Here is a 22,280-nt window from a genome sequence, read left to right as displayed (position 1 = left end):
TGGTTTAGTTTTGTTCCTTTAATGAGCCAAGATGACCAGGGAGACCCGATAGCTTATTTGCACTAATGTAAGTATGCTCTACTAGTTAACTCCTAACTCATTTATTTGGCTTTTACTTTGCCTAGAATTGACCCTCTGTCTCAGAGATGCAACATCTATGTCTTAGACAAAGAGATGCAAACAGTTAACATAAACAAGAGTCAGGATACAGACTACTACCCTAGAGTGAAACATAAAACAAACTGCTGGAGAGGGAGAGTATCTTTATATCCTGTACCTCAACTGCCATATTATAGTCCAGTATAAATGTTCATTAACATGTTTTATTATACAGTTACAGCCTAATGCGCTCTGGTTCAGACTACTTTCCTCTTGTGAGTTCTAGGAGTCATCGTATCTCCAAGTTAAAAATTTTTGTGTTTGTCACTTTGTGATTCGAATGTCTTATTTCTCCAGCCTCTATAACATAATTTCTGATTCTGCTTGTGTGTGCAGGCGTGCTTTTCTGACTTGAGTTTAATACATAGTGTCTGTTTTTTTTTTTTTTTCAAAGTTGCGATGGCAGAAGTGGGCCATCAAGGACGCTTAGAAGGTGATAAGCTGGAAGAGACTTTTACGGAGAAGATTTACGATGGGTTTAGTTTCCCTGTTGTCCAGCTTGCCACTTTCAGCCCAATTCATTTTGGATTGGTAGGGGTCTGTCCATGGCGTTCTGACAAATGTGTTTTTATCCTTGTGAATTTATGCTCACTTCAGTGTCCAAAAAAAAAAAAAAATCTATTAAAAACTGATATGACTTTGAACAGTGGCTTGGTCCCTGATTATGGCCTTTCCTGGCCATCCCAGTTAATTTCTGGCTGGACCATCTAGTGACATTAAAAGCTGCCCCTTCCAAAGCTGGATGTTCCCTGCATTGCACTGTACCCATTGCAGTTTAGTCTAGTCCCTTTTATAGGTCAGTGACACCTTGAAGCCTGTATACCTGAGTCACCACAAATCTTAAAAGATGCAATTTTCTTGGCAGCTTTATCCTCCTAAGATGAATTGGAGGGTGGGAGTCAAGGACAGGGTTCTAATCTCTGTGTTAGGACCAGGGACGATAGAGACCTCTGTCTTCGCACTGGGAAGCTGCTGGCTGAAGGACTAAAAGAAGGCTTTCTTAAGTGGTTAGTTACATGCTGGAATCTTTGTTGTTTTTAAAACAATCTGCTTGTTCTCTAAAAGAACCTGTTTGTGCTTCTCCTTGAAAAGTACCAGTGGCATTCCCTCACCAACAATACAGCTTTAGGAACTTACTCTCTTCAAAAGAAATAAAATTTCAAAGAAAATTCTTCTAAGGTGGTCAAAGAGTTATCAAATCTGGAGAGTTGGGGAATCTTTTCTTGTGTTAGCCCTGTTATGCCAGATGGTTTCTTTAAAAAAAAAAAACAAAACCATGAACGTATTCTGCATGGTCAGGCATTGTCATCTCTGCAGAGAACTGTCTCTGCCTAATGTCCTGTCTGATGGGCCATTCTATGTATTATATGCTACATAATCTCCACAAATGTATACTGGGGTCCATAAAACTGCCATACTGTTTTCAGAAACTAGTAAGTCACCAAGTAAACCTGAGACAGTGCTGTTAATAAACACAAATTGCAAACAAGAAGGTAGTAAGTGGAAATAATGCACTCATTTAGGAGTCATAAAGCCTTTGATCTTACTTTGAAGGAAAGAGTCTATGTTTAAACTACCCATTCAGGGACAGCCAGATCCCCATAAAGAGCAGTGCTTTTTGCTTTGATAGAAAATCACTGAGGCCTGTCTAGCAGGTCTGGTTTGTAAACAGATTAGTTAAAGGCTCATCAGGACTGATTTGCATAGGATTTAGCAAGCCTCAGTCACTTAATGAGCAATGCCATTTCCAGGTTGGGAAGAACACCATTTTTCCCCCCTAGCTATAAGTCTTAGATCATTACTTTGTGGGAAAGGGAAAGAATATTCATATAAAGTGAACCCTTGCTGTCCTCCACTAATGGGAAAATGATGACCTAAGACTGGCTTTGCTTGCTCTAAATGGTGAAGGTTGTAATGAAAGAAATAGGTGATGAGTTTGAAATTAGGTTACAAAAAAGGTTTCCCTACCCTTCTCTATTGTTAGAGAGACAAAGGAGGACTAATGTGAATTATAATAGAGAAGGAAAATGCACTGCAGACACAGACCACAAATATGTATCCACAAATGTTTATGGAGGACCTCCTTGGAACCTGGCTGTGTGTGTGTGTCAAGGGTGAGACACTCCATGCTGCCCAAGGCAGAGTGAGCCTCTGCCTGCACCGAGCCTCCCTTCTGGGGCCATCATTACAGAGAAATGGGAACAGCAGAGGAAAGGAATTTGGCAGTTTAAGCACAGGTTTTGAAATTTCTACCAGTGAGCCGCCATTTGCTTGAAAGATGGCAAGAACAGTATTTCCAGAGAGAGCAAATCCTCTGATCAATCTTACTGCACTTTTATTTTTGAGTTTCAGAATAATGGGCAATCACCCTCCTGTCAGTAATTAAGAACCTCTCTTTTCCTTAAATGTTGGAGAAAAATGTTCAAAGAGGAGGGGCGTGGTGGCTCATGCCTGTAATCCCAGCACTTTGGGAGACTGAGGTGGGCAGATCACTTGAGGTCAGGAGTTCGAGACCAGCCTAGCCAGCATGGCAAAACCCCATCTCTACTAAAAATACAAAAATTAGCCAGGCATGGTGGTGCGTACCTGTAATCCCAGCTACTAAGGAGGCTGAGGCGTGGGAATCACTTGAACCCTACTGGCAGAGGTTGCAGTGAGCTGGGATTGCGCCACTGCACTCCATTCTGGGCGACAAAGCGAGAATCCATCTTTAAAAAAAAAGAAAAAAAAAGAAAAAATGTCGAAAGCAAGCCTTTGCCTATTTTGATCACTTAATAGATAACAAACAGAGCAGCTCAGTAGAAACAAAAAATTAGAAACCGCTTATTTTTAACTTTGAAAAATAAGCGGTTTCTAAGTAAAACAAAGTGATCTCTGAAGTTTTCGACCCTGGCTTCCAAGCATGCCGTGAACCGCCGGGGGACAGTGGCTGCTTCTTTGTCTGGCTTGCAGCAGCATCCTGCTTATGGGAAATGTTTTTTAAATATTGTCAACGTTGCAACATTAACTTTCTCAGCTGGAAACTTGGGTTTAAATAGCAACCTTTGGCCTTTGGGTCCTGCCTTGTCAAGGCCAAGGACCTCAGCCTTACCCCTGCTTCCTAGAAGCGAGATCAAATCAGCACTCTCCTGTAAATGTCACCTTGGATCCACTGCACTCAGGAAGACACAGTGCAGCTCTGGGAAGTGTTAGAAGAGAGCCTGGGGACAATTTCATACCGGCGTGATCAAGACTCCAGGTCCTGTCCAGGTAATTCAGATGGATAGCGGGTGTAAAGGGAGGCCATGCCCTCTGTCTCTCCAGGTGGATTTAATTAGGCTAAGGAGGAAGAGGAGGCCTTGTTAGTTTGTCTGCTCGTGAATATGGCTAGGGAGAGCATTCTAGTAAAATCTACTTGAGACCAGGTAAGACACCTGCATCCCTCCCTAGGAAAATGGGGGGTATTCTATATCTCACAAGGGACCATGTGTGAGGCCTCAGAGAGCCTTGCAGTCCCTCTTGCTGGCACCTTTCCTCAACCCCACTATTTTCTGATGGAGAAATTTCTTCCAGCTTGCCTTTGTCTACATCTCTCTCAACTTCCATATGGGCACAGACTTGCTTTTTACAGGCAGGGACCTCCTGCTTGGAAGGAGCCCTTTAGATGGGCACTGACAAGAAGGCTCTAACCCACCTACCTACTGAGGAGGCCTCTTGATGTGTGGCAGCACCTGCATTTCTACCACAGGCTGGCATGAGGCAAATGAGCACGTCCACTGCCTGAGAAGATGTTCAAACATGAGCTCCATGAGGGCACGGAGCATGGTTTTGTGACTGAGGTATCACAAGCACCTGGCACACTGGATGCATTCCACACACGGCGTTTGTTTGGTGCATGAGTGAAGGAACAAATGAATGAGATGACCCCAGTTTTTATTAGTAATTCTCTTGAATTACTAATAAAATTACTAAGGAACTAGTAATTCCCTTTCCTTTAGCTGTCCAGGAACACAGGCAAAGCCAAAGCTCCCAGGGTCCTGATTCCTTGGGCTCTAAAGCAGGAAGGATTGGAGGAAATGAGGGACTGACTGTAGTGAGGCGGGTTTGCCAAGTCTTAGGAAGCCTGGCGCCAATATTTGGAAGCTTTCCCTGAGTTAGAAACATGAACACATAGCCTCTGTTATTATGGGCCCGGGACCAATTCCAAGGCATCAGGAAGAGGCCCTCTAAACATCCCTTTACACACATAAAGCACTAGCAGTTTCTAACCTGTAGTAGATGCTTAATAAATGCCCTTGCTCTCAGAGTGACTGCATCTGAATACTACTAGCAGGTAGGATCTTTGATTGGAGTCATGAGCCTGTTAACACTGAAATGCTATGCTAATCAAGCTTAGAGAACACAGAAGCCCACCACCAGAAACGGCTTAATCTCATTTCACTTAATATATCTAAGTGAGATATATCTAAACATTCTGCTTTATTTTACAAACTTATAATCAACTTTTGAAAACAATGATGAAAGCCATCCTTTGCTGCCCTACTCACCTCCCACATCCTTCAACACTGTATGTATTAAAAGGTGGGCCCCGGAGAGGTCAGGCCTGAGTTCTAAACCCGGCAATACCCTTTTCTAGTGTGGACTTGAGCAGGTGACTTAGCCTCTCTCAGTGTCAGTTTTCTTTTTTTCTTTTTTCTTTTTCTTTTTGAGACAGAGTCTTGCTCTGTTGCCCAGGCTGGAATGCAGTGGTGCAATCTCGGCTCACTGCAACCTCCACCTCCTGGGTTTAAGCAATTCTTCTGCCTCAGCCTCCTGAGTAGCTGGGACTGCAGGCACGTGTCACCACACCCGGCTAATTTTTAGTGTTTTTAGTAGAGACGGGCTTTCACCATGTTGGCCAGGCTGGTCTCAATCTCCTGACCTCATGATCCACCTGCCTCGGCCTCCCAAAGTGCTAGGATTATAGGCGTGAGCCACTGTGCCCAGCCTCTCAGTGCCAGTTTTCTCATCATGACATAGGGATAATAGTAACTGTCCCAGGGGATAATTGAAAGGCTTAAATAACACAGTGTAGGTACAGGGCATGGCATGGTGTCTGCCACATACTAAATGCTCACTAAAACTTACAAGCTCTTATTATGAGCTACTGGTAACCAAGAAGCCAGTTGGTGAAGAGCAAACTTGATAAATACAAGACTGCTATCAGCCATCTTCTACTTCAAATGGTTTCTGGTTAGTTAGCAAGAGGGTATTTGAATCTGCTTGTGGGAGATTTTTTTTCTCTAATGTCATAGGACCCAGTAGAGATAGTGAATACGAAAAGCCTGGCTCTCTCAAACTTGGCAGAAGATAAGTCAGAAATGTGCTGGACTCATGGGCTATATCTGCTAAGACAAAAGCAGTGGTCTGCAAGGTCATATTCTGGGAGACAAATCTTGCTGAATGAATTCCACTCAGAGCTGGGGCTTTGGCGCAGCCCAAGGCTGTGAGTGCTCAGCCCAGTGGGGCAAATGGTGGCTTTAAGTCTTGTCTTTTGTGCAATCCCCCCCTACCCCATTCTTTGATGTGGAAAATGGACACTTTGTCAATCTCATGTAAAGTGCTATGCAGATGCGGTTTCAAAGCACTTTCCCACCTCCACCCAATGAGATCCCTGTCCCTGAGACTTTCCCATTTAGAAATTCTGAAGCTGCCAGACAAGCAGACATCACTCTAAACCAAACTGGAGATTGCTAGCTAAATGTCTGCAAACCCAGGGACTCAGCTGGTGCATAGCTGATGGGAATGTAGACTGATAAAAGTCTTGCTGGAGGATCATTTGCCAACAGATTTTAAAAACACTCATTTATAATTAAACACAGAAATATTTACAAATGTATTCATTCATCTTAGCTTCTTCTATATAATAGTATTGACAAGTGATTCAGATCCTTTTCCATGCCCTGGTCTCCTTATTGGGCTCTTTCTAGCTACGCTTTGCCAGGCCCAGTGCGGCTGGTGAAGAGATTTGGCTTTGGAGGTGGCAGTGAAGTGGGAAGAGCCACCACAAAACTATAGGAACCACCAGGCACGGTGGCTCACGCCTGTAATCCCAGCACTTTGGGAGGCCAAGGCTGGCAGATCACGAGGTCAGGAGTTCAAGACCAGCCTGGCCAACATGTTGAAACCCTGTCTCTACTAAAAATACAAAGATTAGCCAGGTGTGGTGGTGGGCACCTGTAATCCCAGCTACTCAGGAGGCTGAGGCAGGAGAGTTCCTTGCACCCAGGAGGCAGAGGTTGAGTGAGCCGAGATTACACCACAGCACTCCAGCCTGGGTGACAGAGCAAGACTCCGTCTCAGGGGAGGAAAAAAAGAACCATAGGAACCCTGGAATGTTCCCTATCACTGTCAAATTGTCAATAAGAAATGAAATGGCTGGTGAAAATTATCTATCCATCCTCACTTGCAGCCATCCACAGCTCTCCTGGTTACTGACCTGTAGTAGATGCTTAATAAATGCCCTAGGCAGGGAATACAAATAACTGCATATAGCCAGCCAAACATGCTTCCAGCATAATAGAGCCATAGAATGTAAACAGAAATCATAGTAAAATAGAGCTACTGTGTGCAGCCAGGGGAAGACAGGAAGATGGTGTTGGGAAGGAAAGAGGATTAGAGAGAGAGCTGCCATTGTTTAGGATAGTTATCTTAGGACATAGAGAATAGAATAGGGGCTTTGGAATATAGCAGACTTATATTTGAGTACCTGAATTCCCAATAAATAGCAAACTACTTAACACTTCTGAAGCTTGGTTTCCTCATCTATAAAATGGAGAAGCAGGCAGGCACTTTGGGAATCTGAAGCAGGAGGATCACTTGAGCCCAGGAGTTGGAGATCAGCCTGGGCAACATAGAGAGACCCTACCTCTACTAAATAAAAATAAAAACTAGCTGGGTGTGGTGGCACATGCCTGTAGTCCCAGTTACTCAGAGGCTGAGGCAGGAGGATCACTTGAACCCAGGTGTTTGAGGCTATAGTGAGCTATGATCACACCACTGTACTCCAGCCTGGGCAACAGAGCAAGACCCTGTCTCTAAAAAAAATAATAATAATTAAAACAAAATAGGAAAAGCAATTTGTGGAGCTATTGGCAGAATTAAGTGAGATGAAAGAGCATATACAAAGCATCTGACCCAGGGAAGGTACTCAGTAAAAGTGAGTTTCATTTTCAAATACTTTGTCTTGTTGTCTCCTTAAGAAATGTTTATTATATAAGGTGTGTAGATTTCAGATTCAAAAGACACAATCAGTGTGACATATCTAAAACTCTGTTATGTCCCAGATATGAATAGTCTGATTTATATCATATACGTAGCTTCCACTATCTTAGTGGGGTTTTAAGGAATTTACCCTTGTAGTGACCTTTTTGATTAAAGACTCTGTTAAGAAGTTGGTTAAATAACGAAGTATGGATTAGTAAGTCCAAGAGCAGCATTTGAAAAATATGATTACCTAAAATGTGGTGCTTCCAGTAAGCACTGTGTTTAACATCAGGTGAGTTGTATTGGTATCTTTTGCATAACTAACAGATGGCTTTGAAGTTTACTCAAAAGACAATTAAAGAGGCTGATCAGGCAAGGGATGGCGGGATGTTTTAAAGCCTGCTTTTACCCAGGCATTCCATGCAGATAAGCACCAGGGTAGAGGAAGAAGAAGAAATGGTCTTCTAAGCTAAAGTGTTCTGTTTCACTTCCTTCTGTCCCAAGTAGTTGCTAAAGTAATTTACAATTTGGAAAGCTGTGATCACCCTACCTGAAGCAGTAAAATCTCATGGTGGGGCCTCGTAATTTATCACCGGCAGTAAATGCTAACAAATTATACTGTACTAAAAGCCATTGCCCAAGAGTTTAGCCCAGAAGACACCAAGGCAAGGCCTTTATTTTTATTTTTTTATCAGGATGAGTGAATGTTTAGTCTACTGGATATTTTTCAAGCTTACATTTTTATATTATACCTTTTGGTTTTTTTGAACCAGATCCAAGTTTGACTTTGGTATTTGCTGTAATGTACTCTTTGTTTTCCCTTTATTTCCCATCTCACTGTTACCTCTATCCCAGTGGAGCCTTTCCAGTGTTTGAAGAGGGCAAACATTGATCTAGCCTGAAGTTAGAATGCGAAAATATGTGTGAGGAAATTGATGTTACCATCTGCACTCAGTCACTCGGTCAAGAGTCAGCTCTCTCATTTTAAAAGCAAAATATGCATCAAAAACTTCAACAGACTTCAGCGGCAATGGAAAGCAGCATGTTTGGAAACCGCACATCAGGAGGCCTACTGCTGAGTTCAGAATGATTACCATATCCCATCATACTACCTTCTAGTGAAATCTAACACTTTCTTGTTAGAGTCTTAGAAACTATTCAAGACCAATCCATTTAGCCAAAAAAAAAAAAAAAAAAAAAAAAAATCCTCTCTGGGTGAATTTACTGATACCAGAGAACAGATTTTTTTTAAAAACCCAAGAATTCTTCTCTAAAAAAAAAATTAAAGAAAAAAGCTTTCCTCAAGATACTAAGGACCCTGAGGCCTCAGAGGCGCTTGGTCATGTGCCAGATTTGAGCATCTTCCTCTACTCTTTTCCCAAATGCCACAGAGAGGGAAAAAAAGTGAGGAAATATCACTTATTCCGCCTCTTTACTGCCTTTTAGATCAATGGGAAATCAAGTTTTTGTTGGTTTTATTTGTTTTAGATCAGGATTTCTTTCTTTCTAGTTGAGTAACAGGGTTGCTCATACAAGCCACCCTTTCTCTTGCTCTTGTGAACTGGGAGCCCGTGAGAGTGGCAGCACCTGGGGCCATGATAGACATGCAGAGCCTGGGTTGCCAGACCTGTCTGAGAAGAGCTGCTGAGTATCCCTAGCTCGCACTGTGTCAGGAGATGCTGGTGTTTAGGGTTGTTGGCAGGTTTTTAGCTTGAAGGGATGTCCTTTGCGAGGAAAGAATCCTAAACCCAGAGCACTCCAAGAAGCAGAGGGCTTACTCATGGGATACACATGGACCTGAACTGGAGTCTGAAAGCAAGATCTGGAGGCAGCTCCAGGACAGGCTGCTCTCTGCCCCTAGCTCCTGTGTCTGCTCCACTCTCCCCACTTCACGGACCACATTTCAGCGCTTCCTCATGGCTTCTGCTGCTGCACAACTTAGGCTTTGACGTGGTCCATCATGGCCCCTCCAACCCCTTTCTGCATCAGCATCTCCTTTTAGCTTCAGCTCATACTGATGCCTGACTTCCTCCATCTCAATTCTCAAGAGCTAGAATCTGATCAGTCCAATAAAATGTTTTGCTCCCAACCTTCCACAGGTCACTGGCTGGCCTAGAATTGGACTCTGGATCAGCTCGAGGGGCTGGGGGTACAAATGATCTGCATGAAGGCTGACCCTCAGCAGGGGAGGCCAACCTCAGAAGGCTGACCCTCTGAGGACCAGCAGGCAGTTTGAGAGGCCTGAGAGGTGGGCCGCTGGCCACTCTTAAATTTATCACAGCCTGTAGGAACTACAGAATAAAAAATCTCAGTGCAACATGGGAAAAAACTCTTAGCTGGGTGCGGTGGCTCACGCCTGTAATCCCAGCACTTTGGGAGGCCAAGGTGGGCCGATTACAAAGTCAGGAGATCGAGACCATCCTGGCCAACATGGTAAAACCCCGTCTCTACTAAAAATACAAAAATTAGCTGGGCGTGATGGCATGCGCCTGTAGTCCCAGCTACTCGGGAGGCTGAGGCAGGAGAATCACTTGAACCCCAGAGGCGGAGGTTGCAGTGAGCTGAGATCACACCACTGCACTCCAGCTTGGCGACAGAGCGAGACTCCATCAAAAACAAAACAAAACAAAAAAACAAACACACACACACATACCCCCCCAAAACAAAACTCTTACCTGCTCCCCAATGCAAATGTCAGTTTAAGTCAGGAAATAAAAAAAGTTTCTAAATTTATTTATTGCCAGACCTATTCTAGGGAGAGAAAGAAGGAAAGGTGAGTATGAGGAACTGAACATTGGTTTTAAAGATATTTTGTGGGCCAGTTTTATTTTATTTTAGGGACTTATCTTTATTTTATTTTAGGGACTCATACTAAGATATAAAACTACATACCTGAGAGGCCAGTGAGAGGAAGTGTAACAAATTGAAATTTTCTGGAGTATTATGTAGAAGACAGGTACCCCCACTTACCTCTCTTCAAAGACCCTAATAACAGCTGCATTTATGAAGCCTGGAAGAAGTTGTTAGAGAAAGTTTGAGAGTTTTAAAACTATTACTGAAAGATTTGAATCTTTTATCAGGAATCTTAGTTTTTCTACAAAAATTATCAATCCCAGGACAGATATGTCAGCCACCTGGGGATCAGAAACTAAGCCCTTTGATGCTACAAGGTAACATTATGGAAGCCCTGCAGCCTAGTTTAACAGGCACTGCCGAGAGAGCTCATTGCAGTCATAGAGAGAATTTGGTTTGCACAATGTCTTTCTGCTGGTCAGGCCCCTCCTTTTCTTTGTTTCTCCCTCTTGGCCAGTGAGACTCATTCCCCTGCCTCCACTCTGTCCCCTCTGGCCTAATCCACGCACAGTTGCCACTTGGCTTTCCTGGAGCACAGCTCCAACCAGACCTGATCTGCTCAGACACCTGTAGAAGTTGTGAAGGAAGCAGCCTCCCCAGCCTGGCACTTGCCTTAACACTACACAGTGGCCACGCCTCCCACGACACTCTCATCTGCACCATACACTCTGTCATCCTGCAAGGTCTCCTTCCTTAGGAGTGCTGACCCAGCCCCCTGCCCCTGCTCACTGCCCCCAGCTTTCCTATCCCTGCCTAGAACCTCCTCTGGGCTCTGTCTTTCACAATGTCCCCCACTTTCCAAGTGCTTTTTTTTTTTTTTTTTTTGAGACAGAGTTTCACTCTTGTCACCCAGGCTGGAGTACAGTGGCATGATCTCCTTTCCCTACAACCTCCACCTCCTGGGTTCAAGCAATTCTCCTGCCTCAGCCTCCCAAGTAGCTGGGATAACAGATGCCTGCCACCACACTGGCTAATTTTTGTATTTTCAGTAGAGACAGCGTTTCACCACCTTGGCCAGGCTGGTCTTGAATTCCTGACCTCGTGATCCACCCACCTCGGCCTCCCAAAGTGCTGGGATTACAGGCATTACCTCAATTCAGTTCACAGCAGCCTTCCAAGGTCGACAGCAGCATCGCCGCCCCAGGTGGTTCTCATGTGCAGCCAGACTTGAGATGCGGTTTCACCATGTTGACCAGGCTGGCCTCGAACTCCTGACCTATGGTGATCCATCTGCCTCAGCCTCCCAAAGTGCTGGGATTACAGGCGTGAGCCACTGCGCTCAGCCTCAAGTGCATTTCTGATACCGCTTCCGAGATCCCCCTCCTCCTTATCACTGGTTTGTTGATGTCTCCTCTTCCTCATAGCAGCTGTGATCTCACATGCCCCTTTCCCTTTTGTTTTTTAGGTTTTCACCTCAAAGGTGCCATTTCTCCCCCATCAGGTCAGAAGTATATCAAGAATGGGAACTTGAAATCCTCACACCGAATGTAACATGGTAGAAAAACAGAGTGGTATAGTAATGTGAGTAGGATCTGGACTCCAACTTCCTATCAGAATTCACATTCCTGGTGGACTTATTTGCTGTGGTTTGTGGGATGTTGAACAAGTCACTTGCCTCTCCCAGTCTCAGCTTCCATATCTGTAAAATAAGATAAGAGTTATACTGACCCCACAGGCTTGCTGTGAGGATCACCTGAACCATATGTTCCAAAGTGCTCCGTGAACTCATCAGTACCTCACAGAACATCACTTGCTGCTCTAGTGATGCCAGTAGGTGCTCAGTAAATGCAAGCCCCTGTGCAGCCCCTGGACGGGGATGCTGGAGGCTCCAGGGTTAGCCAACAGCATTAACCTGCTTGTCCATCAAGACTTTTATAAGAGCTGCTAACAGGCAGGAAAATTGCTGGATTTGAGTTTCACCTCCTCCCCTTAACCAGGTCACCTTCTGGAGGAGGTGCTAATGAGCAGCAAAATGACCAAAATGTGGGCAGTAAGGGAGGCAGAGAAGGAAACAGCCTAGGAGCTTGGACAGCCCTCTGCTAGCTCCCAGCGCTTGAAGCTAGGCCTAACAGGCATCCCAGAGCCCAGCACAAGGCCCCTCTTGGCACCAAGGGGAGAATAACCATGCAAGAGCCAAAGATGTGGCTTTGGTTCCGGTGAAGCTTTGGGAAAAAACCCAAATCAGGCCCCTCTCTCTCTGGCCATATAAACTTGCAGTCTCCAGCCTCCACAATCGGCACACTGGTGCTTTAATAATTGCTCTTTCTCTTAAGCAGGTTCCATTTTAACTGACCACCTTCTTGACAAATATTGAGCCACAGAATGTTCCTGGCGAGTGGCAACCTAAGAGTGCCATCAGCACTGGAAGGTCTCAAGTATTCCATTCCAGACCCACGGCCAGAGCAGGCAGGTCCAGGAGGGGCAGGCATGGGACTGGCAGCTTCCCAGACATCCATGAATAGACGTGGCCTCCTGTGAGTCTTCCCTTACCATCTGTGGTGTCAACTTCAGGGTTCCAGGGTGAACCTAAGGCCGTGAAGAAGCAGGTTGGTGAGCCCCAGCATTCACTAACCATGACATTTGCTAACAAACTTCACCCATCAGTGGCTCTCAAGTCTGGCTGCACATGAGAACCACCTGGGGCGGCGATGCTGCTGTTGACCTTGGAAGGCTGCTGTGTACTGAATTGAGGTAATGCGTATTCAATACTTGGCACTTAGTAAATACTGCAGGTCCTCAAATAACGTTTTTCTTCTTTTTTTTGAGACGGAGTATCGCTCTTGTCACCCAGGCTGGATTGTAGTAGCATCATCTCAGCTCACTGCAACCTCCATCTCCTGGGTTCAAGTGTTTCTCCTGCCTCAGCCTCCCACATATCTGGAACTACAAGCGCACACCACCATGCCCAGCTAATTTTTGTATTTTTAGTAGAGACAGGGTTTCACCATGTTGGCCAGGCTGGTCTCAAACTCCCGACTTCAGGTGATCTACCCGCCTTGGCCTCTCAAATGCTGGGATTACAGGCATGAGCCACCATGCCTGGCCAAATAACATTTAGTTCAACGTTATTTTCTTACAACGTTGACGAGAAAAGAAAAATGAATTCCAGCTGGGGCCACTGTCTACGTGGAGTTGGTCCATGCTCCTCACATCTGCATGGGTTTTCTCTAAGTCCTCTGGTTTCCTCCCATATCCCAAAGGTGTGCACACGGCATGTCTATCTGGCCCCAGAGTGAGCATGGGTGCGTGTGAGTGTGCCCTGAGATCTGATGGTGTCCAGGCTGGGGCAGGTTCCGTCCTGCACCCTGAACTAGAATAAGTAGGAAAATAATTATCTTGTTCTTATGAATTTGTCTTAAGTGTATGTACTGCTCATATTTATTTCAGTGTTTACCGTTAGGAGCATTTTGGTCTTTATTTAGAAGTTTGGTGATGTTTTTCTGATTAGAAATATTCCAGGAACTTAGCTCCTGTTTATAGCAATTAGCTTGTGGGAAAATAGATTTTGTTTTATGGCATTTCACCTAAAGTTGCAGTTTCCAAGAACCTATTGGCAACATTAAGTGAGGACTTACTTCATTCCTTTTTTCTGTATTTGTGGCTCTATATCTTACAAATAACAGTATATAAAATGAATACAGTCTAATAAAAACCAGACACAATTTGAGGTGACACTCTAGGGTGCTTGGTCTATACTTTTTCACCCTGTTGTCATTCTACTGATATTAAATCAGAGATTCTCAATTGAGAGGAAAGGAAGCATTCTTAACAAAGAAAGGGGGTAGAAGAAGCGGGCACAGTACACTTTGCACACATCATGAACTGGGCTTGATGCTAACAGATTTAGATTGGATCCAGCCTCTATGTTTTACCTAGGATAGAAAGTGTGTGACACACTGATAGCCCATGATCAAAACATTTTTTGTGTATTTTTTTGAGCTGGAGTCTTGCTCTGACATCCAGGCAATAGCACAATCTTGGCTCACTGCAACCTCTGCCTCCCAGGTTCAAGTGATTCTCTTGCCTCAGCCTCCCGAGTAGCTGAGATTACAGGTGCCCACCACCACACCTGGTTAATTTATGTATTCTAGATTTTGTATTTTTAGTAGGTTTTGCCATGTTGGCTGGGCTGGTCTCCAACTCCTGATCTCAAGTGATCTGCCTGCCTCAGCCTCCCAAAATACTGGGATTACAGGCGTGAGCCAGCACTCCCGGCCCAAAATGTTTTTTAATACCAAAATACTTTTTCTTGTAAAAGTACTATTAGATTGATTTAAGTCAGGATATTGATAATTCAAATGTTTAAAGAAGAATTTTGAGATTTTAATATTTACCAAAGGGGCATGGGCTATTTCTCATGACAACAAGTAGGGAAAGTTCTGCAGTGGGCTTTCAGGTGGGGAAAAAATGTGTACCTAGAGAGGTTTGCAAAACTCTCAAGCTTGAATTTGTTGTCTTCTCACAGGAGCCTTGACTTTGAGGCATGTTTCTTGATCCTTTAATTTTGTGCTTAGAACACATGCTTGGATGGGGGTCAAAGTTCCATAGAAATAATTTAATTTACTTAAAAGGTGTAGTTGCTCACCGGAAACCCTGGCACCTTTGGGGTTCTGACAGGTGAGAATGAATTCGGGCTGTGAAACAGAGCATTTTGCTTCTTGAGATGAAAAGCCAGAGCAAGACGTTCATGGGAATCACTGGAGGGCTTGATAAAACAGAATGCTGGGTTCTGCCCCTAGAATTTCCAATTCAGTGCATCTGAGTTGAGAGCTTGGTCGTCTGAAAATGGGCATGTCTACCTAATTCTCACGGGGCACTCGTACTACAGACCTGGTGGCCACACGTTGAGAACCGCTGCTCTAACCTAAAGAGGGAAGGAAATACAGAGCCTGGGCAAGGTCAGCTGGGAGCAGTTGCAGGGCCCTGTACTCCAGGGATGGAGCAAGCCCAACATGCAGTCAGCTGGTGAGGTCTGTGGGCAGTCCCTGGGTATGGGTCCTACCTGTCCCTGTCTCTGGGCGTTCCTGGGAATTAGGCCATCTAACCAACCTATCAATGGTGAAGGAATTTGAAGCTAGGAAATTAAGAGCTATGAAGGGTCTGAGGTTTTACTCTACTTGTAATCTAACAAATTAGCCTGCTACAGTTTCATGGATTGGCCACAGACACAAAACTCCTGGATCAGAGACAAAGAGCAGTTTATTGCTCATAGCATCAGCATTTTCTTGTGCTGGTTTCATGAGCCTTATTGCCACAGGGCAGAGCATCAGCATTTTCTTGTGCTGGTTTCATGAGCCTTATTGCCACAGGGCAACACAAAGAGGGCCAGTTGATTCCTTTCCATGTGGTAGGCTGAGTTATAGGACAGGAACACTAAGATGAGGGAACCTGAGTCTTTTATAATGGACAGAGTATGCCTCATCTCTTCTCTGGTAAGAGACACTGTATCTTTGAAGGCTGACCACTCTACAACATTTTTCAAAAGTGAAATACTTTGGATGTCCCCTCCAAATCTCATGTTGAGATGCAGTCCCCAGTGTTAGAGGTGGGGCCTGGTGGGAGGTGTTTGAGTCATGGATCGCTCATGGTTTGGTGCTGTCCTCAGGGTAGTGACTGAGTTCTTGTGATGTCTGGTTGTTTAAAAGTGTGTGGCATCTCTCCCCAACTCTCTCTCTTGCTCCCAAAGTGGGAGTAGGCCTTGTGATGCTCCTATTCTTGTTTTGCCTTCTGCCATGAGTAAAAGCTCGCTGAGGCCTCTGCAGAACCTGAGCCACTTAAGCTTCCTTTCTTTATAAATTACCCAGCCTCAGGTATTTCTTTATAGCAATGTGAAAGAGTGGTCTAACACAAAAAGATAATTTAGAACAATGTTATTTGGTATCTTTGCATTGCTAGATGTGTAGAAACATGAAAGACCCATGGATAATTGCCTCCCAACAAGTCTAGGCTCTTAATACCTTACACTGGAGTTAGTAACTACAGCCCACCAGCCTTCAGCCTGGTTTCCTACTGCCAATGAGCTAAGAATGTTTTTTACATTAATAGACTATCACACACACACACACACACCACACACACACAGAGAGAGAGAGAGAGAGAGAGAGAGAGAGAGAGAGAATATACAACAAGAATCTTACGTGGCCTGCAAAGCCTAAAATATTTACTACTGGCCCTTTAAGGAAAAAAAAAATTGCCAACCCTTGCCCCACGCAGTACTGCTTCTGTAGCCCTGGCTAGACTTATGCCAAGAGTCTAAATGAACCTGACTTATTCTAGCAGTTTCTGTAATCATTAGATACTCTGGGACAGGTGTATGGCAGATTGAATTTCTTAGCAGGCAGACTCTGAGATGGAGTTTAATGTGCAGATATTTATGAAGGAGCACCTCTGGTATTGACACCTGTGGAACATAGGGCAAGGAAGTTGGACTGGACAGAGAAGCTGGGCTGTGATGCAGCCCCAGCAACACAGGGAGTCTGTGTTGCTCCCTGTGATCAGCCAGTCACACAGGGAGCTCTGAACCTGGAATAGCCTCTCAGACTGTTCCCAAGTTGGGCTGAGATGCCCAGGCCTTTATACTTATGCCTCAGACACTCATTGGATGGAGACCACCTGTGAAGACCAGGCCAGGCGGCTCTCGGGAGCTGAGGCAATCCCTAAAGGGTCTGACAACTAAAGGCTGTCTGCCCACCCCTCTCAGTAGCTGGGACAACTGGTCTTTCATTGAAGGGAAAATCTCAGAGGAGCATCTCAGCGTTCATCACATGGTGCAAACATTTTAGGGCCACGATAGTGGCCTCTGTTAGATCATCATCCTTCTATAATGATTTTTCTAATCTCTCTCTTTTTTTGAGACAGGGTCTTACTCTGTCGCCCAGGCTGGAGTGCAGTGGTACAATCTCAGCTCACTGCAACCTCCATCTCCCGGCCTCAAGTGATCCTCCCACCTCAGCTGCACATATAGCTGGGACTACAGGCCTGCACCACCACACCCAGCTAATTCTTTTTTTTTTTTTTTTTGTAGAGACAAGAGCTTTGCCATGTTGGCCAGGCTGGTCTCGAACTCCTGGGCTCAAGTGATCCATCTCTTTCAGCCTCTCAAAGTGCAGGGATTACAGGCGCAAGCCACTGTGCCTTGCCTAACCTTTTTAATCCCCTGAAGTACTATACTTAGCATAAGGTCCTGCAAGTGGTAAGGTCTAATGAGTATATATTCAATGAGGAGGTGAATGAGTTTTATGGACTAAATGCTTGTGTCCCTCTCAGATTTGTACGTTAACTAATTTCTAATGTGATGGTGTTAGGAGGTGAGGGTCTTTGAAGGGTAATTAGGTCATGAACGTGGAAGCATTATGAATGGGATTGGTGTCCTTATAAAAGGGACCCCAGAGAGCTCTCTCATACTCTTTTATCCATGTGAAGATACAACGAAAAGATGACAATCTGCAACCCAGAAGAAGGTCCTCACCAGAACCCTACCACTCTGTCTCGGACTTCCAGTCTCCACAACCATGAGAAATAAATTCCTGTTGTTTCAAAGCCACCCAGTCTGTGACACGTTGTTATAGCACTCCAAACCAAGCCAAAGAGTGGGGGAGTGAGTGGGTGGATGGATGAGTTACAAAAGGAACCCAACACTGAAGTCTTGGATACTGCTGCAATTACCTCCTCCCGGGTCCTACCTCTGTTCATTAGGAGCCCTGGAGAGGGAAGCAGTGTTATAGAATGCCACCCCACCCACTATCCTTCCAAAGACTGCTCTTAAAATCAACTCAAACAAAAAAATAACTGTGATAGACTTGACCTTTGAAAAAGAAACATTAGATCCTCTTTCTGGTAGCTGGGAAATTCAGCACTAGCAACAAAATTGTGTGAATCACTGACAGAAAAGCGGCCAGTAGCTGTAGCTCTCACCAATACAAATGAGAGGCAGGCAAAAGGCAGATTAAAATATGATCTTGTTGATGCTTTGGCTTTGCTTCCCAGGCCTTTGGTCTGTGGAATTGTAGACTGCATTTTTCTTCTTCTACAGAGCCCCAAAGCATTAGAATTAGGACAGTAGATCTGGGCCACGACAGGCTTTTATCCATTGGCAAGAATTAGACCCCAGAGAGGAAGAGGCAGGGTAGTCTACACTCAGGGAGACATCAAGAGGCACTCTTGTCTTGGGTCCCAATTGGCCAGGCAGTATCATGGGTGAGTTTCTGAGCAGTAAAGTGGGATATAAGTAGATGAACCACAGGAGAAAGAATCCTTGAGCAGTCCCAGGCAGCAGTAATTTTCTACACTTTTGGTTGGCAATTCTTTTCAGATTCAAAGCAACAAAGGACAACCAATTCAACAGTAATAAGAAACAAAGTGGCAAATTATTCAGTAATAGGGGTACAAAAATAGTTATAGAAGCCCTTTAAAATGAATTTCATAATAGATATCAGATTTCTGCTTTCAGCAGTGGCAGAATAGGATATTTGGACCAACCTACCTATCAGTGGAAGACCATTAGAAAAGCTGAACAAAGTAGTAAAAATCTGCTTGAAGTCATTAGAGAACAAACAAGGCAGAAAAGAGTTACCAGGTTAAGATTTGGGGAAAGGCAGAAACACAGAGCAATGGAAACCCAGTGGCATTTAGGACTATCTCTGCCAGTCTCAGAAGAGATTTATGGTTGAGAGGTTAAAAACATAAACAGGGCTTTGATTGCTTTGCAGAATGCAGGGGAACCGAAATTGAATTGAATAATTTGAGGTGATACTCGTAATTCTGTATACTCTGGAAGAAAAGATGAACCAGAAGTACACTAACTTTCAAAGAGACTGAAACTCAGCTTCCAATCCTCTCATTCCTGAATGTGGATTAATGGGATCCTAGGTTGCTAATGCCCAGCTGTCATCCAGATGCACAGATAAATCCTTTCTGAAGACATGGTACCATTCTTCTAACTTTTAACTTTTTCTACTATTTTTTCATAACCAATTTCAGGCATTTATGCAAAAATAACCAGGCATATAAGAAAAGTACAGATGAAAATCGAGAGAAAGAACAGACCCACGGGGATCCAGACAAGGAAGGTATTCACATAGACTTTAAAATAACCATGCCTGATGTTTAAAGATAACATTGTGGATGTGTGTAGGGGTTTGGAAACTTACCGGCTGAACCACGGATACACCACTAAGGCACAGCCAAGGGCTGGAAGGCCGAGGCCTGAATCCCCCGAGAACGTCATCTCAGTTTTGCGGGCGAGACGGGTCCTTGTGGAGTTCGAGTCAAACCCAGAAGAAACGAGGGAGCCCGGGTCTGCTCCGAGTGTGCAAGAAGCTGGCCTGGGGCCCCCCACCAAAAGGTCGCTGGAGACAACCCAGGATCACCCAGTCTTTGCAGCAGGGTGCAGGCTTGGAGTGCCCTCCAAGGGCGGCCAGAATCGGGCCCAGGGTCCCCACAGCGTCAGCAAGACCTACACCTGGAGTCGCCTCAAAGACAGCTGGAGTCAGTCCTGAATCTCCACGATGTCAGCCGAAGCCAAGTGAGGAGGCACCCAAGTGTTCTCAGGGCCAGGGAGTACTGGCCTCGGTGTTGGCCCAAAGTAAGGAGGAGCTGACCCCAGGGACCCCCAGCATCAGCTGCTGCCAGGCCCAGGATCACCAGAGCCTTAACCCCATTCAGCAAGCTCCGGGTCCGGAGCCGACACTCGAGGCACCTGGCTTCCCCCGGGGTCAGGGTCAGCAGGAGCAGAGCAAACCACCTCCAGCTGGGGAGACAGTGACAGACGGCTTCACAGCAAAGAAGCGAAAGGGTTCTTCACCCCAGGCCCCAGCGTCCAAGAAGCTGAAGGAAGAGCAGCTTCCTGTAATCCCGAAGGGGAAGCCCAAACCGGGTTGAATGTGGAAGAACCACTCCAAGAAAAGATTCTCTGTGATGCTTCAGGACAAGCCCCTGTGCCCATCGTGGCAGCGGAAGATGAAGCAGGAGAGGAAGCTGGCCAAGGACTTTGCCCCTCACCTGGAGGAGGAGTAGGAGAGGCGCCGCCAGGAGAAGAAACAGCACCGGGCCGAGAACCTAAAATGCCTGGAATGAGCCAAAGGTGGAAATCGTCCAAGTGATCTGAAACCCCACCAAGCTCAAGCGGGCAAAGGAGGAGCAGCTGCGCTGCATTAAGAAGCGGGACACCCTGGCCCTGCTGCAGAAGCAGCCAGCCGGCAGCCAAGATGTGAGCTCAGGATGGCCCGAGGCCTTCCATGGCCAACAATCATGTCAGACCCAGCACCTCAGGCCGCGGCTCAGACAACTCTGCTGGAGCTGGCACTCCAACCCCATGGCTCCAGAACAGGGAGCCCCGACTGGGGTTCCTAGGCCTTTGAAGGCTTGCAGGCAGGTATCTGTGGGACAGAGGCCCAGAGAGGCAGCTGGGACCTGGCAGAGATGGGGTGGGAAGAGATTCAGCCCCCCATCTCTCCTTCTTCTCCTTCTCCAAGTGCCTTCAAACCAAGAACAGTACATTATTCTGGTTCCTCAGTAAGCTGGTGACTGGCGGGTGACTCACCTAGTGTTGTATGTTCTGTCTCAGCGTCCTAGGTCCATCCAAGGCCTGGAGGCTGGCAGTTGGGAATCCAGCCTCCCCCACACCTTCCCAAAGGCTGCTCTGGGCACCTTGGCGCCCCACTGGCTCTCTCCCCAGCAAACTGAATCTGGCTCCTCCCCACTTTTCAACACTGAAAGATTAAAACGGGAGGCTGCACGGAGCAGGGTTTTTCCCTAGCACCCCCTTTCCCAAACCAGACTCTGCAGAAGCCCCAGAGAATCACTCACATCCGTCCAGTGTACAGCAAAAATATTTATTATATTCACTGTGTGCCTGTTGCATACAGGCACAACCCTAGGCACCAGCCAATACGGACAGTAGACCAAAGTCCCTGCCCTCGACGAGCTTTCATTCTGATGGAGAGAAAACATAATAAGCAAAATGCAAAAATAAATAAGTAAATAACATTGTGATTTTTCACAGAGAAAAATCAAATGGAATCTGTAGAACTGAAAAATTCAGTAACTGAAACTAATTAATTGAGTGCATTTAATAGAAGAATAGATGCAGCTGAATAGAAAATTAATGATCTGCAAGATAGGCTATGAAAAAATATTTGGAATGATGAATGATGACAGAGGAAAGAATAAGAGACATGGAAATACTGTGAAGAATCTAACATAATGTGTAATTGGCGCCCCAAAACTAGAGCAGAGAGATTGGGTGGATGCAATATTTGAAGAGACAGTAGCTGAGAATTTTCGAAAAATGATGAAAGACATTGAGCCACAGGTTCAGGAAGTACTACCAACTCCTAGCAGGACAAATAAATGCAAAAGCAGACCTAGGCACATCACAGCAAAACTGTTCAAAACATCTTCAAAGACTTGACAGAAAATCAACCAACTGAGGATCCTACACTCAGTAAAAATATCCTTCAAGAATGAAGATGAAATAAAAACATTTTCAACCAAAAATGGATAAATCTGTCAGCACAAGACCTATTCTAAAGGAATACTAACGGTTATTCTTCACACAGAAGGAAAATGATTAAAGACAGAAATTGGAGGTGTAGAAAGGAATGAAGAACAACGGAAAGTGTATGTAAGAAATATAAATACATATTGATTATCAATGCTTCATGGAATTTATAATATCTATGGAATTAAAATGCATGGCAACAATAATATGTAAGGTCAGAGTGGGATGGAAAGGGTAAATTAATAAATTAGTATTTTAAGGCATTATCAGAAGAGGGTAGAAGTACAAAATAACATCAGGCTTTTATACATCAGGATGTATACTGCATCTCTGTGTTAATGACCCAAGGACTACTAAAAGAGTACCACTCATGATACATGCACTCATACCCAAGCACACATGCATCTGCATGCACACATAGAAAAATCATGGAAAGCCTCCACCAAAATGTTAACTGTGGTTGTATGTGGGTGGCGGCAGCTGGTCAATTTTTCTCTTCCTTTATTTGTATTTTTAATTTTTTCCTAGCATATAGAAAATGAAT

At 45.0% G+C, this 22,280-nt stretch overlaps 1 pseudogene; it reads left to right on the top strand.

Annotated features, from left to right (window-relative positions):
* The first annotated feature begins 558 nt into the window (after positions 1-558).
* Positions 559-20,752, top strand: LOC117072178 (annotated as a pseudogene).
* Positions 20,753-22,280: the final 1,528 nt, after the last annotated feature.

Source organism: Trachypithecus francoisi, unplaced genomic scaffold (assembly GCF_009764315.1).
Source record: "Trachypithecus francoisi isolate TF-2019V2 unplaced genomic scaffold, Tfra_2.0 Lachesis_group4, whole genome shotgun sequence".
NCBI classification, from domain to species: Eukaryota; Metazoa; Chordata; class Mammalia; order Primates; family Cercopithecidae; genus Trachypithecus; species Trachypithecus francoisi.
This window is presented reverse-complemented; position numbering and strand designations above follow the sequence as displayed.